Consider the following 20,180-nt stretch of genomic DNA (forward strand, 5'->3'; position numbering starts at 1 on the left):
ACTGTTCCACTCTGCTTTGTTGGATGGTAAAATCAGATCCAGTTTATGGAGACATTACAGCAGATGAGATCCAGGATTCAGTGTCCAACTACTGAGTGTGTAAATTTGTTGAAGGACTACCATGATAATGTCTGGGATTTATCAATTTCAGGGCCCCCACATCTGTAATGTTAGCAAAAATGTGATGATGTTCCACACTGGCAAATTGTGAAGCTAATAGAAGGAAGTGGCGTTATCAGCGTTAACTGTAGTTTCTCTGAAACGTCTCCAGGTGTGTGTGTGTGTGTGTGTGTGTGTGTGTGTGTGCGTGTGTGTGTGTGTGTGTGCGTGGTTGTTCATCTTGTGTGTCTGTGTAGCTGCGTTTCCATTACAAATGTGTGCAAATCTTTGTCTGTGTTCTTCTAATGCTGAAAAAACACAATTTTGCAATTGCGTTTTCAAAAATGAAATCAAAATCACATGTGAATGAGCCTGTTCACATGATAAGTCATTAAAAATTATGTCAGCAACAGATGTAAATAGTTACATGAGATACATTCATAACTCAGCCATGATGCTAGCGCTGATCATCTATCAGCCAATCAGAGGAGACGTCAGCATCTTATTGGAGTAGCAAGCCCCACTTATGTCAGAGCAGCAACATATGCTGCGTTTCGGGGAAATTGTAGCCTGCAATTTTACAGAAGAGCCATGGATTCAACACGTTGGGATGACACACAACTTTACATGAGCTGTGCGATGCTGTTTAAAAAAACAAGAAACATCATCCCCCTAACACTTCCTGTCGTCTCCTTTGCCGTTTCCTCCAGTAGTAACATCCAGCTGTTGATCACATGACTCGTGTGATGCGACTGTGGGAGACGCTGACCTCCATCCATGACCTTCACCACTCACCTCAGTGTCAGCTGAGACAGATCCTACACAGCTTCCTGCTGCCATGGAAACTTCCTCTCCACCTCAACCAGAGTTGCTCATTTTTAAAATAGTCTGACATTCTGACCAACTTCCAGAAGGGACCCATATGCACTGCCTTACCTGCTTATGGGTTCCTTCTTTTTGTGTCTCCATACAAAAAAAAGCTCATTTTTAACATTCACAGATATTTTACAACACATTTTGTTCAACTCTCTAATGATTTGAGGCTAATTTGAGTTAAAAGATGAAAAATAAAGTTGATTTTGTGTTTTTCTTAACCTTGATGTGAAAATTAGATTTGTTTTAATGGATGGACGGGATGGTAATGCTGGAAATTGACAAAACTCTGATACGCTGGAAGCACAAATACATATATTCTCCAGTTTCATATATGCAAGTACTTAAAGTAATGAAAAAAATATATTGATGTAGTGCAAACAATTAAAAACTAGGGAATGAAAAACTATAGAATAAAGAAATCATTCCAATGGTAATGTTTTAAAAAAGTACATTTTTAATGGGAGTCGGTAATGCAGTATGTAGTTTAAAGAAATCCTGAAAGTTTTAAATTCACCTTTAAAAGCTGATTTTAAAAAGCAGTTTTTTCTTCATCAATTTTCTTTTCACTTTCAGATCTTTTTTTGGGGGGGTGGGGGGTTTGAGAGAGAGAGAGAGAGAGAGAGCTACTACTTTACTTTTCAAGTCTCTACTTTTTCAAGTCCAATTCATCTGATTTCTGTAGCCGACTCTTTTTAGAGGAATTATACTTTCAGGTTGTTTGTGTTGATTAAGCCACTTAAGTCTGACCTTTGACCCACTCAGGGATACTGACTCAATGGATGAACATTTCACAAGACGTGCTTCCAGTTCTCTTAACCTTTCAAAATGTTTCATATTAAACAGGATCTTTGGGCATTTTACTACCAAAACATCACCAAGACCATTTGTTCATATTTCTAATATGAACAATTGACAGGTAGGTATCATTGTAGCAGCTACCAGATAGCTGGTTATGATGTTATGACTATGACTATTACCTGGGACATCGCTAGGCAGAGTTGGGTAGTAACTAGTTATTTTACCATGTTGCACTTTTTACTTTTAGTCGTTTTATTATGCAGTGTTGAAATTCTTACTAGAGTAAAATTTCTGGATTCTCTAATTTCACTGAATGAAAAACAAACATATTTTAACCAAACATTCACCAGACACAGACACACACCTGCAGTTTTTCTTCAAGTTTCATAATTTTTATTTTTTTTTTATTGAAAGAAAACGATTTAGAAAATTTTTCTTTTGCCCGGTTTTGTTATTTTTTGTCACTTATATGAATTATTATCATTTTCGTCCTGAAAATACCCAAATTTCTGCTTAACTTTACATTTTAGTCCATCTGATGATGTCATTTTTAAACATTAAGTTATTAAATATCGGATTAGTTACTCAGTACGTGGGTAACTAATCCGACCTTTTACTTTTTTAAATCTTACTCGAGTAATTTCTTGGATGGCTACTTTTTACTTTTACTTGAGTAAAAATAAGTTGACGGACTGTTCCTCTTACTTGAGTACAATTCTTGGTTACTATATGTACCTCTGTTGCTAGGATAAGACATAATAGATAATAAAGCTGAAATAATTCCAGTTATGGAGTCAGTCAGCAGCACAAACCTGGACTTCCTCCCACTTGTTCTTTTTTTTCCTCTCCTTTTAAAGGAAAACCTCCATCCATCTCTCAGTCCAGTGTTTCTGCCAGATGGGGGGAGGGGTTTGATCCTGGTGGCGATGTGTGACCCTATACTCTGATTAATAGAGTAGGTGAGGGCAAAGGTGCAATGCACACCCCCCATTCATTACCTCATTAGGATGGCTCACAGCGAAAGGTGATTTCTCTCATTATGTGTCGTCAAAGCGGGCTGAACTCTGCACGCTGAGCCGAGCCGTCGAGTTGGGCTCTTACCCTCCACCAAACCTCCCCATCCCGACCACCTGGCATGCCGAGACCAATTCGGCCCAGACCAACAAGTCAGGAAACGGCAATTTGCGACTCCGGCTTACCTGCTGCTGAATGACGCTCCAATTATCTACTCACACGCAGGAAACAGTCCTGTGTTTGGATGTGTTTGTCTCCATGCAGTGACACATTTCGTACTTGCGGGCTTACGTAGGTGAAGCGTAGATGTTTGAATTAGAGCTTTATTCAGTGTAATTGAGGCTGTAATATTTGCAAGTTGAGATCCCGGTTAGGTTTGTTTCCCTTGATGATTTCCCCAACCTGTCATGACTTGTTAATTTGAACTCTTTCACCTAAAGACATTCGTAAGTTGCAGAAAGTGCTTCACGATGGCAGGATTCCCATCTTACAGAGGTAGCTGGTTCGTCACAGGGTGATTTAGAGACACCAATGAACCCCAACATGTGGCAGGAGACAAGGCGAGCAGGCACAAGGGAAACATACAAACTCCACCGTGGAGAACCTGGAAGACAGGTGCAAAGACAATTTTGTTCTGCAGAGTTATCAACAAATAAGAGGTGGGGGTGGGGGGACTGCATTAAGATACATTGTCTGCTAGTGTGTGAAAACACGTTTAATGCAGAAGGTGGTTAACATATGCTTTGAAACTAGCGCTGCATGACTATTAGAATCTTTTTAAAGCGGCAGCTTTATGTGTTTTCCAGCCATTTTATAGCACAATCAAATAACTGTGTAATGTTCAGTTCATATAAAAATGCTGCATATATCTTATATGACTTAAAAGAAATTTACTTCATAATCTAATGTCTTGAAATTGGGCCTCTGTCTCTTTAAGAAACTCCTGTTCTTTCTGAAACTTTGCCTTCAGGAAGTCATCACAACTTTGTTCCTTTATTAACCCTTTAACAATGTTTTTATCAGAAGTAGCTAGCATAATGAGTGCAGTTGATGCTCAGTTCCACCAAATGTTTGCTAATTGCTACAGGCTAGTCTGAAGGAGCTGAATGAGGGAGAAGCTGCGCCTCGATGGCGGGACTAGGTCCACCCAGGTGTTTTCCACAGGTTGCCATGGAGATTAAAGGATTTTTCAAACATGACTGAAAGAATCACAACACTCCAGGAATGTTTTTGATTAGGGAATAAAAATTAAAACACAATGTAAAGCTCAAACAAATTGATATAGTGCTTCTCTCCTATTTGTATACTTTGGTTTGAAAACATCAATGATCAATTTTAGAACTGAGATTTTCAGAGAACACTGGCTTAAAACCTGTAGAATCAACACAAACGTGACATTTAATAGAAACCTCCCATTAAAAATACAGAGTATTTGTTTTAACATGTTCAATGGAATGTGTTAAAACAACCGACCAATAACTAAGCAATCCTGTCCCATCAAAAAAATAAAATAAAATAAAAAAATGAAAAAAAGGAAAGCATGGCCTTGAACAGATTTTAAAGACAAACTTCATTTCTTTAACTTCAGTTCAGAGAACACCAACAATTACAGCCAAATTTTTCAAACTCTTTTTTTTCAGACGTGTGTTTACTAGTGAAAATGAAAATAACCAGGAGGATATTTAAAAAGACTATTGAGTCAGTCATGATTTTTTTTTTTGTGCGAAGCTGCACACTAGATATATATCGACTGCAGCTTTTGAAGGGTGTTAACACCAGCTAAGGGTGTGACAGTTACTACTGAAAAGAAAGAAAGCGCTGCAAAATGAAAGAGTTGACAGCTTGTGTCATGCATAGGCGGCATTGTTAGAAAAAACTTGTCAACTCAAAATTCAGCTTTAGGCAGCTTTAATGTGGCAATAAGCTATGATAAGTAAGGGAGTTCAAGTAAAGTGTATGCTTCAAAGGAAACTATAAAAAGAGCAAATTCCTTGCAAATACCATAGTATATAAATACACTTTGGTTAGAGGTTTTAACCCTTTATGGGTGTCTTAATAGAGCACTCAGAAATCAATTCAGTTCTTCTGTGCATTTCAGATCATTTCAATTCTGTTCAGTTCAGTTCAGTTCAGTTCAGTTTGTATCAGTTCAGTTCACTTCAGTTAATTTAACTTCACATAGTTCAGTTCAACTCAGTTCAGTCATTTCAATTTCACTGAGTTCAGTTCAGCTAGCTTATTTTAACTCAGTTCAATTCACTTTAATTCAGTTCAGTTCTGTTCACATTGGTTCAGTAGTTTAGTTTAGCTTAATTTTGGTGAGGTTTGATTCATGCAGTTTAGTTGAACTCAGTTTATTTAAATAGAATCAAATTCAGTTCTGGTCAGTTTAGTTGAATCCATTCACTTCATTTCCATTGAATCAGTTAGATCAGTTCAGTTCAAAGAATTCCTGCTTAGTGCAGCTGAAGTGAATTTAGTTCAGTTGTGTTCCAGACCAGTTCAGTTCTGTTGATCTGATTTCAGTGTAATTCAGATTGATCAAGTTCAGTCAGGGGCATTTTTAGTTCAGTTACATTTTTTTCATGTTAATGCCGATTCAGCAGATGTTCTCTCAAGACACTTTACGAGACCGACAGACACGATTCGTACTCAGAAAAACACAGTCAGCATCATTTACATTGATTCAACATCGCTTCTGTACACTCCAATTCAAACTGAGTTATACAGAAAACATGGCTGCCAAGGTCAGATTAACATGCACTGTAAAAAAAAACGGCCTCATTTTACGGTAAAAAACTGGCAGCTGAGTTGCCAGAAGTTTACCGTCTTAATACGGTAAAATTCTGGCAACCAAAACTGCCAGTTTTTTACTGTATTTCTAAAATACGGTAAAATTCTGGCAACCAAAGCTGCCAGTTTTTTACCGTATTTCTAAAATACGGTAAAATTCTGGCAACCACAGCTGCCAGATTTTTACCGTATTTGCTAAATGCAGGATTTGACCGTATTTTTAAAATACGGTAAAATTCTGGCAACCAAAGCTGCCAGCTTTTTACCGTATTTGCTAAATGCAGGATTTTACCGTATTTTTAAAATACGGTAAAATTCTGGCAACCACAGCTGCCAGTTTTTTACCGTATTTTGTAAATGCAGGATTTGACCGTATTTTTAAAATACGGTAAAATTCTGGCAACCACAGCTGCCAGATTTTTACCGTATTTGCTAAATGCAGGATTTGACCGTATTTTTAAAATACGGTAAAATTCTGGCAACCACAGCTGCCAGTTTTTTACCGTATTTGCTAAATGCAGGATTTTACCGTATTTTTGAAATACGGTAAAATTCTGGCAACCACAGCTGCCAGATTTTTACCGTATTTGCTAAATGCAGGATTTTACCGTATTTTTAAAATACGGTAAAATTCTGGCAACCACAGCTGCCAGATTTTTACCGTATTTGCTAAATGCAGGATTTGACCGTATTTTTAAAATACGGTAAAATTCTGGCAACCAAAGCTGCCAGCTTTTTACCGTATTTGCTAAATGCAGGATTTGACCGTATTTTTAAAATACGGTAAAATACCGTACTTCCTAAAATATGTTAAAAAAAATAAAATGTGGTTTTGCCGTAGTAAATACGGTCATGGTGCCTGAGGCATAATATCTACATGAGTGAAAAACACATCCAGACTGTATGATATATTGACATTTTATTGTAAACCCTCCCCCGCCCCAAAAAAAAACATATGGTAAATTACTGGTCACTGTTCCTACCAGAATTTTACCATACAAATTATAGTACAACACACAAGGAAGTGTAACTTGTCAAGAATTTCTATACAGAAAGTTATCAAGAAAATAATTTCAAATTAAACAAAAATACAGATTACGAGTAATCCACTTAAAGAAACAATTTCTATTTAAAAAGTCAGTTAAAAAAAGAACTGATTCTATTTTCTGTCCAGTTTCCTCACGGTATTACTGAGATCTGGAAAACAAAACAAACAAAATAAACAGTATGTGTCCACATAAGAGATAACATATTGTAGAAGAAAAAATGGTGATAAAAGGATTCTTGTTCTGGGTTGAGAGTCACAAGTCGCTGAGATCAGACTTTGCTCAGGATGGTTGTAGTCTTCCCAGTCACAGGTTGAAATTGAGACTCACATGTTGTCAATCGGGTGTTTCCTCTCTGCTGGAAAACAAACAAAGAAAAAGTTAGAAAGATGCACTACATGAACATCTTATTCGCTTAAATGTTTGTTTCACCTTTGTTGACTTGCATATGGACACAGGTACTTCAACCAGGTGGTGTGATCATTTCTGACTGAAAATTCAGTAGTTAAACCTTTGTTTGTTGTCAACAGGTGTGATCCTCTGGTCTGCAACCAGACAAAATACACAAACAAAAAACAAATAAAAACAAATAAAACTGTTTTAGGCAATTTATGAAATAGATACTCACCATTTATCTGAGTCTCATGAAGGCCAATAGGTTGTCTTCAACCATTTATATAAGTTACATTTCCTGCAAGCTAGCAGAAACAAAGCTGTAAATGTGAACACTTTTCATACAGGCAAACAAATTGATACAGCTGAGACAATTTATGCTACATTAGTTTTTCTCAGTCACTTTTGGTGCATTTCTCAAGTCATTGTTGGCATTTACAAAACAGTAAGCGCATTTCTCAAAACAATTTGTAGAAACAGGAAAAATAGCATTTGTTTGCTTTAAAAATCCTTAGTTCAGCTCTTAAAATTCTGTCTGTTAACATATCAGTGACTCAAAATAATAAGTTATAGTTTCTCTATGTACAGATAAGACAGTCAAATTGATTAGTCATGGGAAGAGACAACAAAAGGATCATTTACGCCAGTGTTTCTCAACCCTGGTCCTCACCGCCCCCCTGCTCTGCATGTTTTAGATGTGCCTCTACTCCAGAACAGCTGATTCAAATGATTGGATGACAATCAAGTACTGCAGAAGCCTGTTAATCATCCAGAGATACAATTCAGGTGTGTGGCAGAAGGGAAATACCTAAACCTGCAGGACAGGGTGGCGCTGAAGACCAGGATTGAGAAACACTGATTTACGCTTTTGCTATAATTTATTCATGGACCATGCCTTGGTGATTCAGAAAGAAAAAGACAGAAATGCAGAGAACAAAAAAAGTAGAAAAGGAGCCACAGGACAATCTCCTCAAGGAAAACTGTACAGTGCTGTAGAAATTACATTACATTTTAATTTCCATAGTCACTTTGTTCCTTAACTCCACTGAGGAATCTTTTTTCCTCAGTGGGGTTAAGGAATGAACAGTAGGGTGGGAGGACCTCCATCAGCATCATGTTGTGGGTCTCAGCCATGTCCTGATGTTGGACTGATGGAAACTGGCAGATGTCCTCAGCCTCTTCTGACTCTTCTTCTGCTTTCCTCCCAACTATTTCCTCCTCAGCCTCACTCCTCTTCTTCTCTCTGGCTGTTCACTCTGTCCAGATACTTGTTCATCAGTTCTCAGACATGTAACATTGTGTTGTGTTCTGGCTATATAGAGCATAATGTTGCCAACTGATGGTTCACAAGATGCACCTCCAATCTGTTTCAGAAAACTGGTTGATCGTTGGTTGAGCTAATGGTTCATACACTGACCTGTTAGAGAAACTCAGGACTCACTTGGGAGCAATTTACCAATTCAGGACAGATTTAGAAAATAATAGAATATAAATTAATTAATATATGATTCACATTATGACAACTTTAAGACTTATGCATGTTAAGACTTACACAATGAACTGATGCTATTTTGGAAGTTGAGAATTCAACACAGACACGTTGTTGTCCTGTTGTCCTCATTTTCTGTATACACCCTTTATCCTCCGGGTCAAAATGACCCGTCTTCACTAAACCCCCAATATAAGCAGCTTAATTGAATTTTAAACACCAAATTCTATCTTGTATATTGTCACTCACCACAAAATGTGTGAATACTTGAGTTTTCCCTCTCCACTTGAATTTCTATAGCTTAAGAAAAAAAATGTACAAAATGAGTTTCGAATGCATTTTTATTCATCACAGTGACTAATTTTCTTTTACTTTTCTCCAGTGAACAAGAGGATGTACAATACAAAAATATGAAAAATAACATAACCCATTCAACTAATTGGCACATGTAGGGCAGTATGCAAGTGCACAGCCTTTGCAGATATATTTCTTACACCTGCAGCACACAGTATGTGTTTTACAGTCTGAGGGCAGAACTGACATCTCTTCCTCTTACTTGGCTTAGCTGGGGAAGTGGCTGTGGTAGATGGATCCTCAGGTTGATCAGGAGCTGCTGCACTCTGAATAGCTTTCACAACTGCTGCTGAGGCTTCTGTGCGGGGGACATGCTTCCTTCTTTCAATGAGTGGAGTTACAAGTGCCTTTCCTAGCTCCTCCAGGAACACCCTCCTCTTGTTGTGCTTATGAGACATCCAGGTTGGGTTGATCTCTATCCAAATCACAAAGGCATTGTAGGAGGACACTTCAATGATGTTGTGGAAGATGACCAGGGGCCAGCGGGCAGTCATTCTTCTGCAGCTATATGCTCCAATCACCTTATCTAGGTTGTCCACACCTCCTTTGTTTCGGTTGAATTCCAGGATGATGATTGGCTTCCTGTCCTCACGGTCACTATTGGCTTCCTGTCCTCACGGTCACTAGTGTCGCCGTCTTTGTGCAGTGTGCTCAGAAGAACTACATTCTTGTTTTTCTTTGGGAGGTAGGAAACTAGAGTGGTGGTGGGTGTGAAGGCAAACTTTGAGGAGAAGACCTCTCTCTCCTTTGACCCAATCAGTGCAGGTGGGAGCTCAGGCTTGTTCTTTCGAACTGTACCAACCATGGTGATCTTCCTCTTCAGGAGCTGCTGTCCGAGTTCATAAGAGTTGAAGAAATTGTCACGTCACATTGTGACCCCTCAGTCCCTCTGTCACATCAAGCACAACTCGCAACCCCTGGTTCTTCTCTGGGCATCCACTGGTTGACTTCCCAGTATAGACTTGCATTTTCCAAGCATAGCTTGATTCGGAAGCCACCCATGACTTGATCCCATATTTTGCTGGCTTGCTGGGCATATACTGCCGGAAAGGACAACAACCTTTGGACAAAAGACATTAGCATCAGTGATTAGTATCAGTGTCACAGAAAACAGTCAAAGAAATCAATAGTGAAAATCACTTTTATTACAAATATGAAAACAGATTACCTCTAAATGGAACCAGTTGCTCATCCACTGTTACATCAGGCTCTGGATTGTAGAGGTAGGGCAACCGCTCCACCCACTTGTCCCATACCTCTCTTATGGCTGCAAGTTTGTCTGTCATACATCTTGCTGGTCTTGATTCACAGTCATCAAATCGCATCAGTCTTGAGTAGGTGTGAAAGAGTTTGAGTGGCATTGTGGCTCGGAAAATTGGCCTTCCACTCTCTGCTTACTTCTGTTACTGATTGATCTGAGACACAACTAAAACTTTGTAACATTTTATGGTTTGTAAATAACTCTGTGACCTTGATTTCAACTCCATTTGCCTCACGGGTCATTTTGACCTGAAGACCATCTTTGTACCTTTTTTTGTACAGCTTACATGGAAATGAGAATAAAAGCAACACTGAACTTTTTCTATTGTCTGGGCCAATCTAGGAAAAGTCTTAAAATCTCAAGTTAAAAAAATTACATTTAGGGGATTTGGGGGGGGTTTAACACAGTGGCGGGTCATTTTGACCCGAGGACAACAGGAGGGTTAACATATTTTGATCAAGACGATAAAAGCAAATTACAATTATAAAAGCATAGAAGTGTACATAACCAGCTACATGATGTACAAAAGCAAAACTTGCAAAACTAATTTTTTTGATGTGCAGAAGTGACACAGTAATTTGAAGATTGAACAGGTAGTTTTAGGAATTTCAATTCTGTTCTGAGAGATGCACCCAAACTGAGAAAAGCTGTAAAATATTAATATTTAAATTCTCTTATCTTAAAATCCTTCAACTGTCATGGACCCAGTGACTTTAGTGCAAGTATTTTGGGGGTGAGAGTCAAGAGGTCAAAGGAAAATATTAAATAATATCTCTGATGCCAAGCTTTATACTTCTAAGTATTACCAAAGTATTGAAACAAAAGCTAACATGTTCTTCAGAGATTTAACTTGCATGCATGAACATTTCACACTCAAAGTAATTCAAATTAATTATTGAACCAAACTTGGAAAAAGTTGCTTCTGCCATTAACAATAACTCTAAGCACATGTAGTCTAAAGTAGACCAGAAATATAATCTATGCAGCCGTTCCTACAGAAACATTAATGGAAGTGTTGCATCTGTGAAGATTAAATGTTCCGTATAGTAAAAATATATAGCTGCAGTGCATATACATAAACAGCATGGCTCAGAAACTACACATTTCTTTGTCAGTTGGTTAAAGTTAGCTAACTTCAGTTAAAACCGTGAAAGGGAGTCACCTGTGATGTGTTGCCCTTCTCCTCCTGAACGTGCAAAAATAGCAGAAATTTGATTTCAAAGACAGTAGCAGCATCTTGACAAGGACCAGGCCTACTGGGCTCTCAGCACCCTAGTTAGCAACCTTAGTTAGCACAGTGACTTTACTGTGTTGAGTTCAGGACACCACTACAGGAACAGAGTTAAAAGAATCTTGCTGCTGATGCTGAAGGATCAAGCAGCAATGCAAACTAGATAATTATTTGTTTACATGACAAATAACAGTCTCCATTTACTGTAAACCCTGCTATTTATCACAATAACAAAATGAAAAATTCTCTAGACCAGGGGTCCCCAAACTACGGCCCGCGTCATTTGGTCTGGCAATGCCGGATCCGGCCCGCCTCCTCATACCAGAGAGCATTCAGTGTATTTTTTTCATATATTGTATTTTCTGGTTTGTGGATTTTTCTTCGACCACCAGGGGGCTCTTGAGCAGATGTGAAACTAACTTTCCCTCAAATATATACTAGTCAGTCCCAGTCACCGTTTCACTCACGGTTTTTTCCATTTCCATTCTGGGTAAAAATCTATCTAAAAGCGAGCGCGAATGTGTCGTAGTCAGCAATCCCCCCCCCGTCGACAGTTTCAAAGACAGAACAGCACCCACCAGCACCCCCCCCCCCCGACAATAATTTTCTAAGGTATCTTTCTCCAAAAACTAAGACCGGCCCCGAGCAGAGAAAGGAACAGCTATGTGGCCCTCGCAGGAAAAAGTTTGGGGACCCCTGCTCTAGACTATTCTCTACTAATAGCACAATATTTAAAACCAAGTGTGGGATTTGTGAAACTTCAATGATGGGTGACTTTACAACTTGTATGATTTTGGATAACACTAGAATTGTTCTTTATTGAAGTTTCACAAATCAGATAAAGGTTTTACAAATCCCACACTTGGTTTCAAATATTCTGATATGAGTTGAGAATAATCTAGTCCAGATTTGAAGAGTCTAGGTGTTGTAGTTTTTTAGCTAGAGTAAATTAAAGATGCTGATTGTAGTGAAAAATTAGGTGGAATTGCCCTTTAGCCATTTCCCAAATTGGAAGCAGCAATTGGAAACCAACTTCAGCTTCAATCAAGCAAGAGGGGCTAACATACAGTTCTCTTAATGTTAATGATCTAATGCTCTCATAAATGATAGTGGCATTGGCTGTAGGAGTTTGCTTTGTAATCGGTGGGTCGCCAGATCGATGCCTGGTCTACTGTTGAGATTTCATTTTGGTGTATTAAAGCCGTGGAAATTATTCAATTTCACCTACGGTACCGTATTTTCCGGTCTATACCACGCTACTTTTTTCCTAAGCTTTGAACCATGCGGATTGTAGCCCGGTGAGGCTTTTCTGTGTATTTTTCTTCAACCACCAGGGGGCTCTCTAGCAGGAAGTGAATCATTAGAAGTCAAAATTGTAAATCAAAGAAGAACTCGTTGATTTTCATTTAGAACAACCACATGCTAGCAGCAGGCACGACGGAGAAATGTTTTCAAACTCATATGATGCAGCTTTTAAGTTGAGGACTGTCGATCTGGCACTACAGAGGGAAATAAAGCCGCTGCACTTAAGCTTTGTGTGAACGAAACCATGGTTCGACTTTGGAGACGTAGTGCTGCGTCCTTAATATATCCAGCAGATTTCATAGGACGCAGTTCTCTGCTGAGTCCTTACGGAAAACCGAGAGCAGCTTCCAGTTTTTTTTTTTTTTTTTTTTTTTTTTTTTCAAAAAAAAAATTGAAGGTGTTAGTATGGTGAGCTCTATAGTCTGCAAAATACGGTAATTGGTTTAAAAAGATTTTTTTTTAAATAAATTATCTGCAAATAATGCCATCTTCGAGTGTCTGCTGTAGTAGTGACTAGCGGCGTAATGATGTAATTTTCTTACCACTAGATGGCAGTAGGTACAAAGCATTTTACATTAAAACAAGAGAATTAGTGATGCATGAATGTTACAGGTAGCGGTGAGAGCATCGTATCTAGCTGTGACGACAGTGATGAAAAGACAGTGAAGCTCAGCAGTAGTTGGAAAGAACATGGGTCCATTTCCCACAACATGTCTGTGTGAAGTGAGCTTCTCAAGCCTGGATACTATAAAAACTGAAACCAGAGAGAGACTGAGAGCTGTTGAGGAAGAGCTTTGTCTTTCTTCAATTTCTGCCAGGAAATCAGCTGTTTTCATCCAGACATTCACAGGTTTCACACTAGATGGGTAAAATATACAGATATTAACATTTTGTACATGCAACTCTTCATATTGTAACAGTGAAATCTTTCCCAAATATTATTGCTTCTTTCAGAATAAGAATTATTTTCTGTATTCTGGCTAAAATAATGCTTGTGGGTTAGTTTGTAAAACACTGAAGTTTTCTACAACTTCTTTAAATTTAACACCACAGTGTTGTGGCTGTTCAGGTGTATTTTTGAAGTGGACATGTTACGTGCAATTTGAAATAAGAAATGTAAAATGTAAGAAAAATACATTTTTGTGTTTATTTGATTCCTATTCAAGACACTTTGATAAGAATGACTATATATGTAATATAGGCGACTACAGAGTATCTTTGTTTACAATTTTGGTTGGTGGTGTGCCTCGAGATTTTTTCAATTAAAAAAGTGTACCTTGGCTCAAAAGAGGTTGAAAAACACTGTATTAAAGGCATTATTAAAAAAGAAACCAAAATATCACACCAGCTGTTCTTTGTAAAAAATTATTTTGCAGTCTTGTTTACGCTTTTACATTGTAGATCTAAATATCAGCTAAATTTGTAATTTTGGCTGATTACTACTGTTAAGTTTAGGGTAATTAACTGCTGGCAATATTACAATTTTTTTTATGAACTTTACAATTACTTATATTTTTACACTATATTTCTGTATTTTCTACATTCGTGACTGTCAAAATTACTTAGGATATATATTTATTCAGTTATGATAATGCCATGTATTTTCTACGGCAGTATAATGCTGTGAATATTACGGTCAGTAACTGCTGGTCTTTTACCATTTCTTACCGTAAATTTACTGACTTTCTTTGCAGTTTCGACTTACGGTAGTTCCATGTAATTTCTACGGTAATGCAATGTTTTTGGATACGACGGTCAAAGACTGTTGGTCTTTTACCATTTCTTACCGTAAATTTACTGACTTTCTTTGCAGTTTCGACTTACGGTAGTTCCATGTAATTTCTACGGTAATGCAATGTTTTTGGATACGACGGTCAAAGACTGTTGGTCTTTTACCATTTCTTACCGTAAATTTACTGACTTTCTTTGCAGTTTCGACTTACGGTAGTTCCATGTAATTTCTACGGTAATGCAATGTTTTTGGATACGACGGTCAAAAACTGTTGGTCTTTTACCATTTCTTACCGTAAATTTACTGACTTTCTTTGCAGTTTCGATTTACGGTAGTTCCATGTAATTTCTACGGTAATGCAATGTTTTTGGATACGACGGTCAAAAACTGTTGGTCTTTTACCATTTCTTACCGTAAATTTACTGACTTTCTTTGTAGTTTCGACTTACGGTGGTTCCATGTAGCTTCTACAGTAATGAAATGTTTTTGGATACGACGGTCAAAAACTGTTGGTCTTTTACCATTTCTTACCGTAAATTTACTGACTTTCTTTGCAGTTTCGACTTACGGTAGTTCCATGTAATTTCTACGGTAATTCAATGTTTTTGGATACGACGGTCAAAAACTGTTGGTTTTTTACCTTTTTTTACCGTAAATTTACTGACTTTTTTTACAGTGTGGTCATTGATTTAAAAAAAAAAAAAAAAAACACAACAAAAAAACAGTTTTCCTTCCAACAAAACCCTGCCTTTTGGATTGAGTGTCACTGCCGTGACCCCAGGTTTGTCCTACTAGTGTTGGCTTATAGGTAATAGAGCATTCTGATTCTAAAACAAGCCACTTTTGAGGCTGATTTTTGTGGGTAACCGTTAAGAAAATGCTTTTATTGATCAAATTTAATAACACGATCCATAGCAATTGGCAGAAGGTGTGTAAAGAAAAAAAAAAAAACTGCAGTAAAAGATGCATTTTCTTACATAAGAAACTTCATGGTCTCATACAACACCTGCAATCTCCTTGACAACCTGACTGCTGATGCCTTAGTCTTCAAACCTGAATGACCGATTTGTTTGGTAACCCTGGAGGCAAAACGTCTAAAAGTGCTAACAGTGGGAGCCAAGTAGATAGATTCTCTTCAACAATTTGCTCCATTTTCTAAACCAGAAAAGTAAGAGGTCTCACTCTGAACTTTTTTCGGATTGTCACTAAGCGGACACCCGTCTATTTGACATAATTATTGCTAGTTGAAGCTTTTTTTTCCTTAAGAAAAGAATCTGTCACAACACCAACATTCCTTTATGGTGCTCCAACGTGCATTTCTGTCTCATAAAAGAACATTTAAAATAATTTACCTACTTTAAAAAACGTAACTAAGATCAGTTGCAACTGATTTATGTCGCATACGTTCCTGCTCAGGAACTCCAGCTCTAAAATATGATTTTGCCCTTAATTACCAGCCAAAAGTTTTTTATTGCTTCTAAAATGTAAGTCTTCAACAATATTTCATTTGTTTATCTTACTTTTTGATTCCATTTGGGATCAAGAATATTATGGACCATCCTCTCCAGTGTCTTCAGTGAGAGGCTTCTTCAAATTAGCTGTAACACAGACTGCTACAGGAGGTCTTTCTTCACCATCCACAATAACACTTTGAAGAATTTTGAATTAATATGAGCTACAACAATGCAAGAAAGTATTTTTGAATTTGAGTTTGATATATTCTAAGTGGAAATTTTGTATTTTTATTTACTTATATTTTGGATAAAGCATTTATTCTCACCTACATTACATACATAATTACGTAACTGCATGGTGCCGTTTTTAAATTCTGTTTCCTGCTTCAAATCTAAAAATGATCTAAACTGTGCTTGGGAAGGAAACATTCACTAATTGTCTTTGGTCGGAAGCTCTTCAAATTCGCTGCAACACAGACAGCTACAGGAAACCATCACCATCTATAGCCACTCTTTGAAGAACCTCAAATTAATGTGAGCTACAGCGTTTCATTTCCATTTGGGATCAACTGAATAGAATCTGAACATGTAAAAAGAAAAAACATACATATCTTCAGCAGGAAACCTTTAACGTGCCCTCAGCCGATTTAAGGTAAATTTTATCACTTTAAACTCGTTTCCTGACGGAATCGTGATTTTTTTTCCCATATTTTTGCACGTCTTTCAACATATAATTGGATGTGTTAATTTATTTAAGCACCAACAGAAAGAAAATTTAAATGAAACCCAGACTGGTGTGTGAGATCCCCCTACACACACACACACACACACACACACGCACACGCACACACACACACACACACACACACACACACACACACACATGCACGTGCACACACGCGCACAGACACACAGGCTCGTTGCTTATCTGTGTAAGAGTCCACGGATGCTTGAATATTTCTCTTGTTTGTGGGTTCCGGGTTGACTGGCTGCAGAGCGATAGAGGTGTTGGTGGAGCTGAGCAGGAGACGGGAGCTGGGTGGAGATAGAGAGGATGGAGAGGTGTGTGTATGTGTGTGTGTGAGGAGGGGGAGTGGGGGGGCGAAGAGAGAGTCCCTCAGGCGTGTCCGGGGCTCTGATGGCTCCCCTGACAACCTCCTCCGTAATGGTCTCCCTCTCTCTCTCTGAGTGCTGTGAAATTGCAGGCCGGCGCTCTACAGCTGAGGACTCAGAGGAGACAAACGGCCTTTTAATTCAGAGCGCAGAGAGGTGACGGAGAGGGAGGCCCCCGGGGAGGGCCACCAATCAGACATCCATCATGCTAACCTCTCCCTTGGGACGGACCCTGCCAGAGAGGGTCCCTCCCCCCACCCCACCGCCTCCTCTCCCACCCGGAGGTGGTCTAACGTGTGCGTGTGTGTGTGTGCGTGTGTGTGTGTGTGTGTGTGTGCGCATATGCGTGCGTATGTGCATGCCTTTGGGGTTGGAACGAGGTTTTGTTGGGGGGGTAGAACCGGTGTGCTCAGGTGTCCGGGCTGTCACGGTGCAGAGTGGAAAAGACCCGGGCAGAGAAACCACTTTTTTTTTTCTTTGGATGTGCTATTTGATTTATTTACTTATTTATTCATTCATTCCTCCGACTCTTTTTTCCCTCCACCACTACAGATTCCCTTCGCGTTCGTAATTACAGGAGTGGGTGTTAACTCGCTTAATTATCAGAAACATTTACCTTTTTATTTCTGTCACCTGAATGCATCTGAACGTACAAACAGCCGTCGCGGTTTTCTACCGATTCAAAAAAAAAAAAAAAAAAAAAAAGCAAGGATCCAGCACGCAATGTTGTTGAGATTTCCACTTTTCTTTGCTGCACATTACTGTAAATTAAAGGAAAAAAAACACTTCTTGCCACAAATGCTGCAATGCAAACCTTTTATGAACAAACTCTTGACGACAGAGAAAAGAAATTATTCTTAAGCCACTTCAGATGTTGGTCCTTGGGTAAAAAAAAAAAAAAAAAAAAAAAAAAATCACATACAAGCGGACTATCAAAGTTCCTCTTCTTTGTAAACAAACTCGTAAACAACTAAATGGAAATGTTATGAAACGCTTCGTCGAAATTTCGAAGCGAGCCGAAAGAGGATCCTCTTTTGTGGGTTTTGCTGGGCTTGATGGATTTCAGGTGTGTGTTTTCTGAATGTTTGCAAGGCAAGGCATCCTGTAGCATTCAATGCTGACTGGAGCCTTCTTCACACTACACACACACACACACACACACACACACACACACACACACACACACACACACACACACACACACACACACACACACACACACACACACACAGAGAGAGAGAGAGAGAGAGAGAGAGCGTGTGTATGTGTGTGTTCATGAAAGATCTCATTATTAAGCTTTGAACGTGATTAAAATTCAAGTAAATCCTAATGTAACAGAGCTTCGCTTTGGAATTTTAAGAATGTTTACGTTTTTACAGAAAGAGACACTGACTAACTTCTTGTCAGGCATATTGTCACAAAGATGTATGTATTCTACTGCTAGCTTTGTGACTTGAAAGTCTTCTTTTGTGGCGGGAAAAAAAGGATTATTTACAGTCATCTTTGGTGGATTTATGGTGATGTAAACATAAAATCCCCTTGAATACCGCACGCGCGCAGTGTTTACAGAATAGAACCGGAGTTTGCGAAATGGAAAGAGGGTAGACGGCGCGTGCGCGCGAGCGCGTGAGGTTTTTGCAGTGAAAAGAAGAAAGCCTGTTGCTGTCCTTGGTGCTCCCTGCCTTCAGCACCACGGACAGCTTCCTCATTCTTCTCCGCAGGTGAGGCTGCGGCGCACGGCGGAGCGCAACAAAAGCAACAGCAAACTGGGATTTTTTTTTTCTCCCTTTTTTTTATTCCTTTGCAACAACCATGCTATGTAGCTGCTTTCAGATATGGTCCCCGGTGCTTTTCTTCCCTATTTCTTTTTCCTCCTTTAATAGGGGAAAGGTTTCAGTTTTAATTAATTTTTTAAGCGTTATCAAAAAGTTTAAAATTGCAACAAAAGTAATTGTCGAAGATACTCTGACACTTTGGAATGTCTGTTCCCATATGGCGGAGATTCAAACTTAAAGTTATTAAAACAGACCAATTTGGGCAGAACAGAAGAGGGCAGTAAAATGTAAATTTACTCGAGTGCCGTACTTAAGTACAGTTTTTAATGTCGGTGCACCGGTTACAGTTCTCTGACCGAAGGCAGAGAATCGCCCGATCTTGGCCGACACCGATTGTTTTTTTCTGGATGAAGTGTTGCTAAATATAGCAAGAAAGTCACTGAGTTGGCGGAACAGACCTGGTGGGCGGGGCTAACAGTCAAACCTTTCTCACAGCAGAGCATTAGTGGCCAGTGGCTGATTTTTTAGACCGTAAATAAGATTGGTCGGCTTCACTTGTAAGTATTGACTGATCACCAATCTCCCAAAATCAAGAAAATTGAGGCCGATTTCACGGCTAGCTGATTTATCGTTGGACCCCTATTTTTTCAGAACATGTACTTGAGTGGATTTTTTTTAAATTAATACTTTCACTCCATTAAATTTTAACAATAAAATCATTCTGTTTACTTCACTGTCTTTCACTAAATGTTTCTGTTATTTGTTGTTTCTGTCGGTTTTTGTTTGTGTAGTTTGTCCATTTTGTTCCACCGACAGTGAAATTACACGCGACACCTCTGGGTGGCGATATGCAACCTTAAATCAATTTCAAGAAGAATAATCATTTTTCGAACTACTCATGTTGCCTTATAGGCATATGAATGAATAATACATGAAACGGCAAAGTGTCTTTGAGTGTGTAGGAAAAGCTAAAAAAAAAAAAGCATTATTATTGGTGAGCTGGGATCTGTACAATATAGCATCAAATTGTCCCAATTATTTTTGATTACACTACAGTGAAAGATGTCGTCAAAAAACGTCCCATTTTTTAGTACGTTCAATACTTTAGGTATTTTTGACTTAAGTAATAATTTGACAGAGTTTACTGGAGTAATACCTAATCAGTAGGATCAGTACTTTGACTCAAGTAATGAAACAGCACTTTGAGACTGTTTTCAAATGCTCCTTTTAGTGAAGTCCATTTTCAAATTTGTTTACAGTTTCAGTACAATCCATTCCAGTCCATTAGTAGAGCTTTTTACAGTTAAAAAAACAACAACAAAAAAAACAAAGAAAGAAATCACAAATGGATGCCATTCACACACTTGACTTTAGATGGCGGAAAAGTACTTCCACTAGGTCTGTGGTATGAGTAGAAAATGACTCAACAGGCAAGATTTGAGGCAGT

This window comes from Poecilia mexicana, unplaced genomic scaffold, assembly GCF_051168715.1.
Source record: "Poecilia mexicana isolate PSO_F unplaced genomic scaffold, ASM5116871v1 scaffold_12, whole genome shotgun sequence".
Lineage (NCBI taxonomy): Eukaryota > Metazoa > Chordata > Actinopteri > Cyprinodontiformes > Poeciliidae > Poecilia > Poecilia mexicana.